The sequence below is a fragment of the Phocoena phocoena genome, chromosome 10 (assembly GCF_963924675.1).
Source record: "Phocoena phocoena chromosome 10, mPhoPho1.1, whole genome shotgun sequence".
In the NCBI taxonomy this organism is placed as follows: domain Eukaryota; kingdom Metazoa; phylum Chordata; class Mammalia; order Artiodactyla; family Phocoenidae; genus Phocoena; species Phocoena phocoena.
The window spans coordinates 66227054-66241960 of NC_089228.1; the positions used below are offsets into that span (position 1 = coordinate 66227054).

At 49.8% G+C, this 14907-nt stretch overlaps 1 protein-coding gene across 2 annotated transcripts in view; it reads left to right on the forward strand.

The window, feature by feature from the left end:
- Positions 1 to 259: 259 nt before the first annotated feature.
- The window catches only part of PPARD (peroxisome proliferator activated receptor delta), a 75572-nt gene continuing 60924 nt past the window's right edge, over positions 260 to 14907 (forward strand). Inside the window, exons 1-2 of one of the 2 annotated variants that reach the window (XM_065885506.1) lie at positions 260 to 392; positions 3985 to 4069. The gene's annotated coding sequence lies outside the window, so the exon portion shown is untranslated. The remainder of the gene's footprint in view (positions 393 to 3984; positions 4070 to 14907) is intronic. The other variant, XM_065885507.1, reaches the window with a different exon arrangement.

Sequence of the window (14907 nt, forward strand, 5' to 3'; positions counted from 1 at the left end):
CTCTTTTGTGATACTTGCCAGACTTGCTTTACGGGCCCTGGAGATTCCTCCCCAGCTCCTTCTTGAGCTGCTGCGCCCTCGTCCCGCACCAGAGGGCGCTGCAGGCGGGCCCGGGGCAGCGTGCTGGTGGGCGGAGTGGCAGAATCAGGGGCGACTCTAGGAGGCGCGGTGATTGGCCGCGGCCGGGGCGGAAGGGGGCGTGGAGAGGGGAGGGGAGGAGCTGCGCGGTGACGTCACTCTTGTGGGGCGGGGCCAGGCGGCGCAGCGTGTGACGCCGCGGCCGCCGCGGCCGCCGCGGATCTGGGGATTAATGGGAAAAGTTTTGGCAGGAGCCGGAGGATCCTACGGAGCCTGCGGGACGGCGGCGGTGGCGCGGAGGGCAGCCAGAACAGGTCATTCCGGGTCCGGGGAAGCGGGTAGGCAGGCAGCGGAGGGAAGCAGCGGGCCCGGGCTGAGGCGGGCAACGCGGCTGGGGCGGAAGGCCCGGCGGGGAGTGGAGTGGGGAGAGTCGCAGGGGTCGGCTGACGGAGCGGCTGCCGCTTCCTGTCGCTCTGGCCCGGGCGGGTCGCGGTCGTCCGTTGCTCTCCTGGCACCCCGCCCCGCTTCCCCTGCTCCCCCAGCCTTTGGACGCCTATCAATATTTGAGCCCGAACCACGGGCCTCCCCCAAACCCCCAGACTCTGTGCCCCCTTTTGGGCCTCGTGTCTCCGTCTCCTCCCACTTCTGTGTTCTGAGAGCCCCATCCCAGGCTCTAGGTCCTCTCCCACTACCCACCCTTGTCTCTGATCTCTTCTTTCATATCTTCTCTGGTGTCCCCAAATTCATTGCCCTCTCTACCCAGGGTCTCCTTGGAGATCTTCTCTGTCCCCCTCGTTATCCTTGTCTCCTGTCTTCGTCCTCCCATCCTTGACCTGTGTCTTCTCTCTCTTTTCCCATCCCTGTCCTCTCCTTCCCGCGTTGCCTGGCCCCTCTCAGTATCACCCCTCCCCACCATCTTCCTCGCGGTGTTACCGGGCTTTTTCAGCCCGTGCCTGCAATCCCTGTCTACCTAAGCCCCTCCTACCCAAGTTCCCCCCAGAAGCCCTGTTTTTGCCCCACTCTCTGATTTCTTTCCAATCAGCCATGCCCTCTGCATTCCTGTCATCCACCTCCCCTTCCTTCCCAGTTCCTTGCCTCTGCTTCTGGGAGAAGCATTAGCTGCAGACACTGCTTTCCCATGACCCGCAGTTGAGATACCTGTGGAGTGGGCGTGTGGGTGTTCAGCCCCTGATTGAAGTAAGGCGCTGAATGTCTGAGGTAAATAGCAGGTAATGTTTGGTGGGAGAATTTACTGGGGTGTTGCATCAGGGATAATGTCCAATTTGTAGACCATTCTTCCAGTCTCAGCTTTCGTACTTCCCCTTTATGGGTCTGTTGACTTCCAGGAACCTTTGAGGAGAGACCAGCCGCTGAATTGGGTGTATGCCAGGGGTAGCTGGAGGCCTCATCCAACTCTTTTCCCCTTCCAGGAAACAGGGCTTTGTGGCTTTACACTCTGGATATACTGTACACCTTTAAACCATGATACCTCAGCCTATCTCTGCCCTGATTCCCACCCTCTACTCTATGCCCTATCTCAGAGAGCTAAGAGAAGTCTCCAGAATCTATGCCCCAGAGAATGCCTGTGGTCCTCAACCTTTTCCTCTGTACTGGCTCCAGAACATTTTTTTTCCTGTTTGAGTTTTGAAATAGATTGCCAGCCTGATAGCCCTGGGGCTGGCAGGTAGCTGTTCCTTTTGTTATTGGTGACTTGAACCACCTGCTGATTTTTCCCTCACGCATCTCTGAATGTGTCTGGGGCTTCTGATGTCGATAACTGAGCAGGTTCTCTTGAAGGTTCTTCTCCCTCTGTTTTCCTTGGGAGCTTCATTTCCTGTGGCTCTAAGAGAGAGAGGCTGACACTGAAGTCCTGTTCCCTTTGCCCAGGCGTAGCCAGTCAGTATCTGCCTGGACAGGTTGTGGGGCTGCATTAGGAAGATGGTGTCAGGAACTTGAGTTGCTTCCAGTCACAGAGATCATCCTCTTTGTGGCTAGAGAACCCACCACCTTCACGGTGCTTCTGGATCTTTAACCTTCTTGCCAGACTGAAAGTTCTTTACAGATGCGTTCAATTTGAGCTCCTTTATTTGGCGTTGGTCCCCTAGAGAGATCTTCAGGAAATAACATATCCTATATTTCTGCCCAATCTGATTTTGGAGGATTCTGAAAGCGTGACCCAGTCTCAGTTCAGAAATGAAGGCCTGTTGTTTCACCGGGCTCCAGGTTTCTAGGTCTCCTCTTTTGAGGATCGTGCTCTCTGTCTTTGAGCCAGAATTGGACACAGAACTGGCAGCCTTCAGGAACTGTGGTGGAGAGCCAACTGAAACAACCAGACCAGACTTTAAAGTTTTGGAACCCTCTTGTGCACAGACCCTTTTCTGTGAAAGGAGTAGGGTCGTGGATGGCTGAGCCAGTGCCCTCTCCACTAAAGCAGCACTTGGGCGGTGGGGGGAGTAGGGCAGACTGGACCAAAAGGGGGTCCTTGTTCCAATGGAAAACATCCCTTTGGGGCTTTAATGGGTCATTCTGATGAAGTTGGGGTTGTGTATTTGGTGGTGATTTAGTCCAGCCTGTGGCTCCCCAGGACTTTACCTGACTCTTTGGAGCCGTTTGCTACTCCTCTGTCTGCTTACCCATTGATAGCGCTCTCTACTGAGGCAGCAGGTGAGAAGGGCTTGAGAGGACGTCAGGCCCAGTCCTTGGGGAGCAGCTTGTGCACCAGAAGCTCTGGCCAGGTAGCTTCTTGCAGTTTGTCCACCACGTCATCTTCCGCGTGGGTAGTCATGATCATCAGTTACCAAGTGCCCATTCGGTGACGTTTGCAGAGCTTGGGTCAGCCTGCCTCTCTTTTTCAAAGGGGTGGGCAGACAGGCCCCTGACGTTATCCTACAGATGCTGTAGCCCATTAAGTCCTTAGTTTAACGAACTGCTCGTTTGTTTGGCTGCCTTTCTCCTTGCTTTCCTCCTCCTTTGGTGTGTGCCTCCACCCACTCAGGAAGAATTGCCTTCACTCAGCCTTCCAGCCTCACCTGTGGTCCCTCAGACCCCATCCCCCAGGGCCTGGTGAGAGGACAGCCATTGTTGGGCGCTGGCCTGGGAAGCTGGTAGGCCTCTTCTTTGGATAGAATGCAGATATCCTGGCTGTTGTGCAAGCTGTCCTCAGGGCTCATGGCTCCTGGCATGTCCTGGGACGGTGCAGCTTCTCTCAGGAGGGGCTGGCCCTGTCACTTCCAAAGGCTTCAGCTGTATTCTGTCACCAAATACAGAGGCCCACTCCTAGGGTGTTACCTGCAGACTGGGAAGCTAAACTACAGGCCCTCCTCTGTGCCTTTGGATCCAGAGGGAGGAGCCACTTGCAGCTGAGTTCTGTGGTGTCAGGAGAGCTAGGCACTTGCTTGAGCCTGGCAGGGAGGAAATGGCCCCTTGTATCAGGTTTCAGATATGTGGGTCTTCTTCCTTGGCATATGGTTCTTGGCCTTCACAGCTCAGAGGCTGGTGATTAGGGTGTGACTCCAGTGCCGTCTCAACTGGGCTTTGGTCAAAGAATCAAGCATGACTCAGGGCGTCTGCATTTAGGAGCTGCCACGTGTGGGGGGGTGTTGGGCTCTGGCTTCTTCTTCACCTTGCCAGCTCTTCCTGCCTCATGCTGATAGAATCAGGAAAGCCGGTGTCTGCTTACTTGGAAGTAAGCAGACTACTTCCAGGGTTGGGAAATATTTGCTGACTCAGGCTCAGAATCACAACATCTGGGGTGGTGGTAGGGGCAGGGGTGAGGGACAGAGGAGGAGCCAGCTTGCCTTAGGAGTACTCTCTGAGCCCTGATGTTTAATTATAATGTATCAGAGCTGCTTTTCTGACCCCTGGTGCCTCTCAGCTAAAGATGTTGGCTTTCTTTCTATCCCGCAGCGTTGCGTGGTGTTTTGGGGTATGCACGTGGTACTCACGCAGTGGCTTCTGTTCACCAACAGATGAGGACAGATGCACCAAAGAGGTAATCCCATTTTCCTTACCCAGGGGCCTCTGACAACTGACGGACACATCTCAGATGAAATGGTTTCACTAGCGCTGAGTCCCAGATCCCAGGAGCCTGTCACTGCATCTGGTACTTGCACATAGTGGGCACTTATTAAATAATTATTGATTCTATGGCTTATGTGGTTTTTTTTGAGGAGCATTAAGATTTTCACCTTTACACCCACTGAAACATAGACTCCATAAGGGCGGGGACTTATTTTGTTTCCTGTTGTGTCTAGGACAGTGTCTGGCAGAGAGGAGATGCTAAGTATTTGTTGAATGAATAAATGTACAGGGGCTTCCCTGGTGGCGCAGTGGTTGAGAGTCCGCCTGCCGATGCAGGGGACACGGGTTCGTCCCCGGTCCGGGAAGATCCCACATGCCGCGGAGTGGCTGGGCCTGTGAGCCATGGCCGCTGAGCCTGCGCATCCGGAGCCTGTGCTCTGCAGCAGGACAGGCCACAGCAGTGAGAGGCCCGTGTACCACAAAATAAAAAAAGAAAGAAAGAAAGAAAGAAATGTACAAACTTTCTTCTCTGCCCATATTATTTGGGTGCCAGGCCACAAAGATAGTGTCCATCTTTTTCTTTCATTTATATAACAAACGTTTTTGAGTGCCTGCTATGTGCCAGGTACATTACTAGGCACTTGGAAAATGATGACAGTGAAAAACCAGATTCTGTCCCTGTCTCATGGGTCTGTAGTTTGCTGGCATGTATGAGAGAGAGCTGGGCATGATACACGGAATTGTTTCTTCCATCTCTGCTGGGATATCGGGTCCTCACGAGAGTCAGAACAATGCTCTGTGCTTCGCATTGCTGTCTCCCTGTTTGCTCTCAGGATGCCTGGAGGTTTTGTAAACTCTCAGAAGGGGAGCTCCAGGGAATTTGATGTTCGTTGTCCCAGCTATCTGGGAAGCCAGGCCATGGTGGGGTCCCTGCTGGGGGCCAGGGGAAACGTGGGGCTCCTCTCTGATTTGTTTTAGTCTCTGAAGCTCAGTGGTTCTACTAGCTGTTTATGGGCTTCACTTCCCTTTCTCTGCCTTTAACACCCCGTGAGTTTTCCTGTTGCCAAACAGGGTGCTGAGCCCATGTGTCTGTCAGTCTGCGGGGGTCGGGTTGTTTGTGGATCTTGCAGGAAGGCCTGAGGCGGGGGCCCCTCCTGTTCTGAAACCCATACCAAGTTCTTTCCTCTGAAGGAAATGTGAAGGCGGAAGAAGGAGGGTTTGGGAGGCTTCTGAGGTTCTCTGAGAGGAGACGAGAGAGAAGCTCTCCCTGGGTAGGGAGAGCTGCTGCATTGACTCGGTTCGCTTTGTCGTTTGTTTGAGCAGCAGCTAGCCACAGTGGCACCTATTGGTCCATGTCCAGGGTCGGTTGTCCTGTTCATCCCTTAGCTTTGAGCTCCTAGCCCCAGCTAGAAGTTTTCTTTCTTAGTTTCCACTGGCAAAGATGAGGCTATAGCTTTATCAGATTTTTTCAGTGTTGATCTCAAAAAACTGGTGTTGTCATCTTAGTCTTTCCCATCTGAGGCACTTTTGTGGGCCAGGTGCTGTGACAGATGGTTTCAGACGTAGTCCTTGGCTGTCCCCATGGCCCAAGTGAGTGAAACCTAGTTGGTGAGAGAAGATATATGCACAGAAAGATTTTTTAGACATTAGAGACTCAGTGGGTACTAAAAGCATGGTGCTGTACAAGGATACTCATTTATAGGAGCAAGTCATCCCTGAGGATTGGCTTTGTTCCTGAAGAAACTGGGTGTCAGATTGGCCACCTTGAAAGAAAGCTGGTTTATTTTGAAGTCAACTTTATGCTCTTAAAAACTGTTAAGGGGGCTTCCCTGGAGGCACAGTGGTTAAGCATCTGCCTGCCAATGCAGGGGACACGGGTTCAAGCCCTGGTCCGGGAAGATGCCACATGCCACGGAGCAACAAAGCGGGTGTGCCACAACTACTGAGCCTGTGCTCTAGAGCCCGAGAGCCACAACTACTGAGCCCGCACGCCTAAAGCCCATGTTCTGCAACAAGAGAAGCCACTGCAATGAGAAGCCCGCTCACTGCAACAAAGAGTAACCCCCACTCACCGCAAGTAGAGAAAGCCCGCACGCAGCAACGAAGACCCAACGCAGCCAAAAATAAAAAAATTTGTTTAAAAAAACTATTAAAAAAATTGTTAAGGACCTCAAGAACTTTTGTTTACTGTATTAGAAATTAAAACTGAGGCAGTTTTAAAAATTACAAATTTATGAATTCATTTGATATAATAATAAATCCATTACATTTATCATAAATGACATTTTTAATGAAAAATAACTATTTTCCAAAACAAAAATGTTGAGAGGAGTGACATTGTTTTACATTTTTCTAATGTCTGGTTTAATAGAAGAGAACTGGATTCTCATAACTGTTTCTGTGTTCAGTCTCTCTTTTTTTTTTTTGCGGTACACGGGCCTCTCACTGTCGTGGCCTCTCCTGTTGCGGAGCACAGGCTCCGGACGTGCAGGCTCAACGGCCATGGCTCACGGGCCCAGCCGCTCCGCGGCATGTGGGATCTTCCCAGACTGGGGCATGAACCCGTGTCCCCTGCATCGGCAGGCGGACTCTCAACCACTGCGCCACCAGGGAAGCCCTGTGTTCAGTCTCTTTAAGTACATTGTTTTAGCTGAAGGATATGAAGAAAATCTGGCTGCACACAGATATGTAATTGAGAAGGAGAGGGATATTTTAATAGCTTTTGCAGATAATTGTGGATATTTTTCTTTGTTACTATACCAAAACTGGATGAGTGGTAGTTTCTTAAAGGTTAGTTGGAATGTGGAGTCTGAAATCTTATCAACAAACTTTTCATACTTTGTGACATTATAATCCATTGGCCCATCTGGCACTTTGAATGGATCTTTTACTTTGAATTGGTCATTGGGAAATAATTGGTTTACTGAGTTATATAGATCTAAATGTTGACATGCTTCATTTTACAATGTCAGTAAATCATACTAAGACCACTGCTCTCATCAGAAAAGCCTTTAAGTATTGGGAAGCTGTGAAGCTCACAACGGTGGATACAAGTTTTCCATAATTTGAATTTTCTCTTGAAAGCTTGCTTTTTATTGTTTGTAACATACTGTCAGTTTCTTTTCTTGAAGTGACAGTCTCACTTCATTCATTTCCAAGAGAAAGTTTGTCAAATACCCAATCTAAATAATCATAATTTATTTGTCTATTATTCTTTTCTTTCAAGTAAAAATGGTGTTTCATGAAAAAAATGGCTAGTTTAGCTTGCAACTCAAACAATTGCACAATTGCTTTTTCTTGAAACAATCATGGAACTCCTGTTTGTTTTGTTACATAGGATATTTAAAAGACATGTACTCCTGGGACTTCCTTGGTGGTCCAGTGGTTAAGACTCTGGGCTTCCACTGCAGGGGGCACAGGTTTAATCCCTGGTTGGAAAACTAACCAGGGATTAGTTTTCCCTGGTTAGTTTTGGTGTGGCCTGAAAAAAAATAATAAATAAAATAAAAATAAAAGACATGTACTCAAGGGTCATGATTTAATAAAGTTAGTTTTTATTGGTTCATCTAGGACATTCTTAAGTGGAATTGGCACTTTATTATTTTTCATGATTCTGTGGGTTGACTGGGCTCAGCTGGGCAGTTCTCACTTGGGGTCTTTCATGTTGCTGTAGTCAAGTAGAGGCCAGGGCAGGAGTCATCTGAAGGCTCAGCTGGGCTGGTTGTCCACACTGGCTCCCTCACATGGCTGGCACTGATGCTGGCTGTTGACTAGGGTGCCCTACATGTGCCTTCTCCATGTGCCTTGTGCCTCTCACAGCATGGCAGCTGTTCTGAGCAGAAATATCCCAAGAGTGAGTGTATTGAGAGATCCAGGCATAAATTGCAAGGTTTCTTATGGCCTAATCTTGGAAGTCACACAATGTCACTTTGTGTTTTCTTGGTCATAGGACCGGCTCAGATTCAGGAGAGGGATACATAAGGGTATGAACAACAAGAGGCATGGTTCACTGGGAGGGAGAGAGGCCTCCTTGGAGACCAGCTACTACTTCTTTTTAGCATCCCTTATGTGAGGTAACCTGGCCTGTATATGAATACTTCCAGGAGAAAAGTGTTTTCTCACAATTTCCATTCCTGGAAACCACTGTTAGGAAATTTCTAGTAGGTTGATAGAAGCCATTTAATGCCAGGTGAGGGAATTTGTACTCTGTGTTCTTTGGGCAGTGGGTAGCCGTTGATGGTTTTAGAGCAAGGAGTGATTATGTTAATAGTGCAAAAAGGTGGATTAAATGGAGAAAGAATGAAGGTAGAGAGGTTAGGTAGGAGATTACTGCAGTAGTCTAAGTATGAGGAAATTCTTCCTCATATATAATCTGAGTTCCTCTGGTTGCTGTTAAAATTAATCGATTTTGAACTGTCAGCCACACTGATTAAGTACCCAGAGCATGGGTGGAGTAACACACACACGCACGCACACACGTGTTATTTAGGGTTGCTGATACACCAGAGGGCTCACAAAAATAAAAGGGCTCACAAAAATTAAAAGGCAACTAAATTTAGGTTTTATTGTCAAGACACATTAAAAAGTCAATCATAATTTATCAAATAAAAAGTAGGAAAAATAAAGCTTCATGTAACCACTGACAGTGTTTCAAAAACACTTCAGTTTCAGTATCATAGACCATGAGGAAGTGAGGAGAAGAATGAGAAGAAAGAGGGGGACAAATGAAAGGGTGGTGGGGAGAGGGATAAAGAGGAGGAAAGAAGGGGATCGAGGGGGAAAACAGCAAAAAGAGTGATGGAGGATGAGGCTGGAGGAGCTGCTTGAGACCGAACAAAGCCTCCGCTCTCCGCGGGTCTCCAGCCTTAGCGTGGGGCTGGCTGCTTCTGCGGTTCCAGGGCCCTGGCCGCTGGGTTTTAGCACCTCGTCCTCCTGCCTTGTCTCTGTGACTCTTTGTGTCTGAAAAGATGCCTGGGGAAGCGCAGGAGCTGCGTTGGTGTTGGGCAGACCTGGGTGTCACTCTTAGCGCTCAGTGAGTGGGGTCATGACTTAGAGATCTAGGAACCTCGGTAAGTGCTGGTTTCATGGAGCCGAGGCTCTGGGGGTGCTGAGCTCAGGAGGAAGTGCCTTCCTGCACTGGTTCCCTCCCTGGTTGACACCGGGCCATGGCACTGGAAGCCCAGCCTGAGCACGGGAGTCTTCATCTGCTGCTCAACAGTTCCTGGGGTTCCAGGCAGTGCGTTGCCCTTCTTTTTCTTTCAAGTCCCATCTGCAAAGCCTGACTTCTCCCGGGCCTTGGCGTCATCTCAGCAGCTCTCCCGAGACCATTACTGAATTATCCACAGCTCATAGCCACTCAGTTTCGAAAGAGTTCTCCCATGGGGAGGGTCCTGAAGGGAGAGGCTCCCAGGTGTTATGGGGAAACGACCTCATGTTTAAGTTCATTTCTGTATTATTATATTGATAGGTACCTAAAAACAGATTTTCGTTTCTTTCATTTGTAATCTGCTGTAACTCTTTGATCCTCGTCACTGCTTTTGGCACTTCCCTCATCCAAGAATTGTTACCTCAGCAGCGTGGAGTTTCTTGGTCACCGCTCTAATGGAAGTACAAGCCAGCTTTGCTCTCCCGGTGGCAGCAGGAGCCAGGCAGGCTGCCCTGCAGACACAGTCGTCTGCGGGCCCACTTGCCTGATAAACAGGCTGTCCTTGAACTTGCCAGAACCCAGAGCTCACTGATCATTCCTTTTTCCAAACAAGCACGCAACCCAGATGGGTTCTCAGAACCCTCCACCCCGGGCAAGTCTCATGGGAAAAAGCTTACCTGCCATCCCTGAACCCGAGCTTGTTCGTGTGACCCACACCATTTCTTTGCAGCTTCCCCTCCTTAAAAGTCTTCAGGACAGTCCAGAGATCCTGCTGGGTTCCCCTTGACCCTCAGCATGTGCATCCTGGGATGAATTTCTGAGTGGTCCATTGGGGACATCAGGTTGGAGAAGAGAAAACTACCCTTCTCTTCTAAGGAGGCCCTCCAAGGACCAAAATGCTCAGTTGCATGAAAATAACTCCCCACTCCCTAGTTACAGCAAAAGAAAGGCTCTGGCCCAGGACCTTGCCGAGACTCCCGATCTGACTCTTCTTTCCAATGGACCAGAGGTCTGAACTGTGTTTCTCCCAAACTCTTGGTGCCTGTCTTTCGTGGTGATGGACTGGGTAGTGGCCCCCAAAGATATCCAGACCATGATCCCTGGATCCTGTGGATGCTGCCTTGTATGGCAAAATGGACTTTGCAGATGCAACTAAGTTAAGGAACTTGAGGTGGGGAGATTATCCTGGTGGGCCCTAAGTGCAATCACAATTGTCCTTTGAAGAGGGAGGCAAAGGGAGATCTGATACGGAAAAAGGCAGAGTGGCTACTGCAGCAAGGTCTGCTGGCTCTGAAGATGGGGGAAGAGGCCAAGGAATGCAAGGAATGCAACTCTGTACGCTGGAAAAGGCAAGGATACAAGTACTCCCCTAGAACCTCTGGAGGAAGTGCGGCCCTGCCAATACCTTGATTTTGGTCCAGTGAAACTAATTTTGGATTTTTGACCTTCAGAATTCTAAGAGGATAAATGTTTTGTTTTAAGCCACTAAGTTTGTGGTAATTTGTTACGGTGGCAACAGGAAACTACTACAGGGGTCATCCGTCTCCAAGCACAGGGGGTGACTTGGCTGATCCTTGTTCTTATTTTAAGGCAGTCTTAGAGCATCCTTTTCATGGCAGTTGGAGATTCTAGGTCCAGACTTTCTGCAAACTAATATTTAAGACAATATGCTCTCTGGGGGAATCTTTTCGGGAGTTCTTGGGAGCAAAAGAGAAGGCCTCAGATAGCATCTGCTCCTTGCTTTTGGAGCTCCCCCACACCTTCACTCAGATGGTAATAGTTTCTTTCAGATTGTTGAGGATCCAGGATTAGCTTAAATCTGACTCCAATTCCATCTTTCTCTCCATTCTCCTTCCTTCCATTCATTCAGTGGGTATTTATTGGGTACCTCCTACATGCTAGGCTCTGTTCTAGGCACTAGGGATGTAGGAATGAACAAAGCAGATAAACAGATCTCCTGCTCTCATGGTAGTTGTGCTGGGGGAAGGGGAGGGAGCCAGAATTAAGTAAATAGCATGTCAGATGGTGAGAAATGCTGTATGGAAAAATAAAGTAGGAAAGAGGTCATGGCAGTTTTATTTATTTATAAAAATTTTTATTTAGTTATTTTCATTTACTTTTGACCGTGTTGGGTCTTCATTGCTGTGCGCAGGCTTTCTCTAGTTGCGGTGAATGGGGGCTGCTCTTCGTTGTGGTGCACGGACTTCTCATTGCGGTGGCTTCTCTTGTTGTCGCTCACAGGCTCTAGGCGTGCAGGCTCAGTAGTTGTGGCGCACGGGCTTAGTTGCTCTGCGGCACGTGGCATCTTCCTGGACCCGGGCTTGAACCCGTTTCCCCTACATTGGTAGGCGGGTTCTTAACCACTGTGCCACCAGGGAAGTCCAGTGGCAGTTTTAAATAGAGGGCTTGAGGAAGGCCTTGCTTAGAAGGTTATATTTGAGCTGAAAGAGGAGAGTGAGCCACGTGTGGGAAGAATCTTAAGAGGCAGAGGGAAAGCAAGTGCAAAGGCCCTGAAGCAGGAACATGGCTGGTGGGTTGGAGGAAGAGTCAGGAAGTCAGGTGGCTGGAGCAGTGAGGGAGGAAGAGAATGGGAGATGAGGTCAGAAACATGATTGGGGGCCAGATCACCATTGACCCTGAAATACTGTAAAATCTCTCTACATGGCCCATCCTTCCTTCTTCCCTCCCTCCCTTGCTTCCTTCCTTCCTTCCTTCCTTCCCCTCTCCCTCCTTCCCTCCCTCCTCTCACCATCTTTCTGCCTTTATGTTTGTGTTCATCAGTTCCTTTCTGTAGAATGTTTATCACATGGTACCTATGGGGTATCAGCAGATAAACATAGGCAGCTTAAAACATTAGAAGAGGGGAAAAAAGCACCCTCCTTTTTCTGATAATAAAAGCAGTTCCACTGTCAGTGCAGGTATGGAGCTGTGTGCCTAGAAAGACAGCTCTGGGGTGGTTTCTGGGGGTCCTCACTTCCCTCCCCCTCCTCCTCAGCCCCATGAGGATCTCAAGGCCTCAAGGCTGTCCCCGCCCCCCGCCCACCGTCTACCCAGTGTGGATCCCACCGTTGGCCACCTAGAATGCTTTCTTAACAGCCCCCTCGTCTCCCTGCCCTTCCCTGCCCGGAGCAGCACCACAGCCTGGCTTCATCCCTACGCTCAGCCAGGTGCCTGGGGGCTGCCCAAGAAAGGAGGAGCACGTGAACCGGTGCCACTGCACGTTTATGGCCATCACCTAGGCTCCCAGCATTCATAGGCCCCCCCACGTCCCTGAGCCACTGATTCTCTCGTTCCTGGGAGTGGCCATTCCAAACCTCAGGACTCTTCCTCTTCTAGGTCCTCACAGTGTGGCTGGGATTTCTAAGAAACAGATTCCAAAAGGTCAAGTAAGTCCAGCTTGAAAAGTCACTCTCCCTGGATAGTGACCCTATGACAGTTCAGGTGCTCTGGCAAGCTTCCAAAATGACACTTGGTCAGCTTCACTGTCATCTAGGGGCCAGGTACAGATCGTCTCCATGGATTAAATCCTCCATACCTGTGTCTCCGATTTTATAGTTAGTCCTAGGTGACTCTGTCCAGAGCTTGTTTTAAATAATGGCACCAAATAGATTGTCATTGAAAACATGAAAAATCTTTGGTAATAAACAAAATGACCAATAATAATTTCGATCTCCCAAGTGAAAATCACTAGGTAAATAAATCCCCAAACTGCAGACTGCATCCAATCAACATTGTATTAATCTCGCCCTGCTTATATTCTATTATAGTGTGATTCCTGTGACTTCTTTTTGGCCTCTTAACACCCCAGTGTATTTACAGCACTTACTTACAGTTTGCCTTTCATAATCCTTGCAGTGTGTCACCTTTTAGAAAAATATTTTGTCTGTTTTCTAGCCCATTCCCTGATCCAGGTAGCATGTCTGCACTCAGGCCCAGGCCTGCCTCTGTCCCCAGCAAGCCTAGGGTGGCCTTGTCCTCTGCACTACCAGGACCCTGTGTTTTGGACTCACTTTTCTATCTCCAGCCTGGCACCATGTAGATAACCACGGAGTACCTCTCACGAGCTGGTTCCAGCTCTCCCAGGGCTTCGCCCATGTGCTGCTTCCTCTCTGCGGACTGAAGCCTGAACCTTGCCTTCCTTTCTGCTTCCTGCTTCCGTCTTGAGAAAGAACCAGTCCATCCATCCTATGTTCTCTATGAGTCAGAGACCTTGCTGAGTCACAGGGGAGCAGCCTACCTTTCACGGTCACGTCCTCAGTCCTGAGGGGTGTTCATTAGCCACCATCAAAGTTCTTCTCCCTAGAAACTGGCTCCTTGAGGGGCAAGTACCTTGCGCAGAGAGGCTCACCAAGCACTTGTTGGATGGAAGGGTGGTAGATGGCCAGCCTAAGTGGCCCTCTTCCCACAGAGTGGCCCTGGCACTATCCTACCCCAGAGCCGTCTGGGAAGTTGTCAGAAAGCTGATGTGTTCCCTCTAGGACCCCTTCCGCAGTTGTTGCCCCTCCCTTTGGTTGAGGCTCAGTGGAGACAACTGAGATGTTTGGCTTTGGCAGTTTTTCTCAATTGCCTCCTCCCTGCTTCCTCCACTGGGGGTCTAGTAAGGCTCTCTTCTCACACTTCTCTCTGGCTTGGCACCTGCCGTGGTATATTATGGTGGAGTTACTGCCTGCATGCTAGCCTCCGACATTGGACTGTGGCTTCTTCAGGAGCTGGGCTCACCTGTATCTAATCCCCTTCCATCCCCAGCAAAAGTCAGTAGACACCAGTAGCTGAGTAGAGTATGGCTCTCATGTGTTGGATGCACTGTGCTAATCACTTGACATGCATCACTTTGTTTAATCCACATACCCTGAGAGGTAGGAATCATAGTACCCCTTCCACAGATGAGAATGCTAAGGCCCAGACTGGTTAGGAAAGTTGCCTGAAGCTGCACAGCTAATACGTGACAGAGCTAAGATTTGAACCCAGGTGAGTGAAGCCCGCTTCTTTGATCACCATATAGCAGGGCCTCCCCACAAAGGGGTGGCTGGCCGAATCCAATTCTTCCAGCTTCCAAAGTACCTGCCTGACTGGCCAGACTAACGTTGGCTTCAGAGAACACTCCCTGTTTTCAAGCACAGCGGAGTCTCTTGTCGGCCACTGGGCAGAAGCAAACTGTTGGCAGGCTTTGGGACCCCCTGCAGAGCCTCATTCCAGGTCAGCGGGCAGAGGAGGCCCTGAGCATGACTGTGCTTAGTGGCTCCCTGGATCTGCTCCAAGGCAGTGAGCAAACCCCCTAGAACCGTAAGAAATAACCAGCCAACTGGTGGGCCAGGCATGTAGGGTGAGAGGGACTTGTAGGAGCAGAAAACAATCACTGCTCCAAGTGATTAATCAGCCCGCTTCCAGCCTGGTGAAGGGAGAGGAGAAAGAGAAGATGGCCCAGGTGTGCACATATGGAGAGAAGGGGGGAAGGGAAATTGCCTTTATTCAGATTCTCCCTTGGGCCAGGCATTACCCCATGGAGGAGCTCACTCGCCCTCACACCAGCCTGCAAGATGTGGGTATTGGATGAGGAGGTATAGGATCAGAGTTGAACAATTTGCTCAAGTCACACAACTGACAAATGATGGAGCTGGGGTTGAGCCCTTTGGAGCCCTTATTCTTCTCAATTCAATGACTGT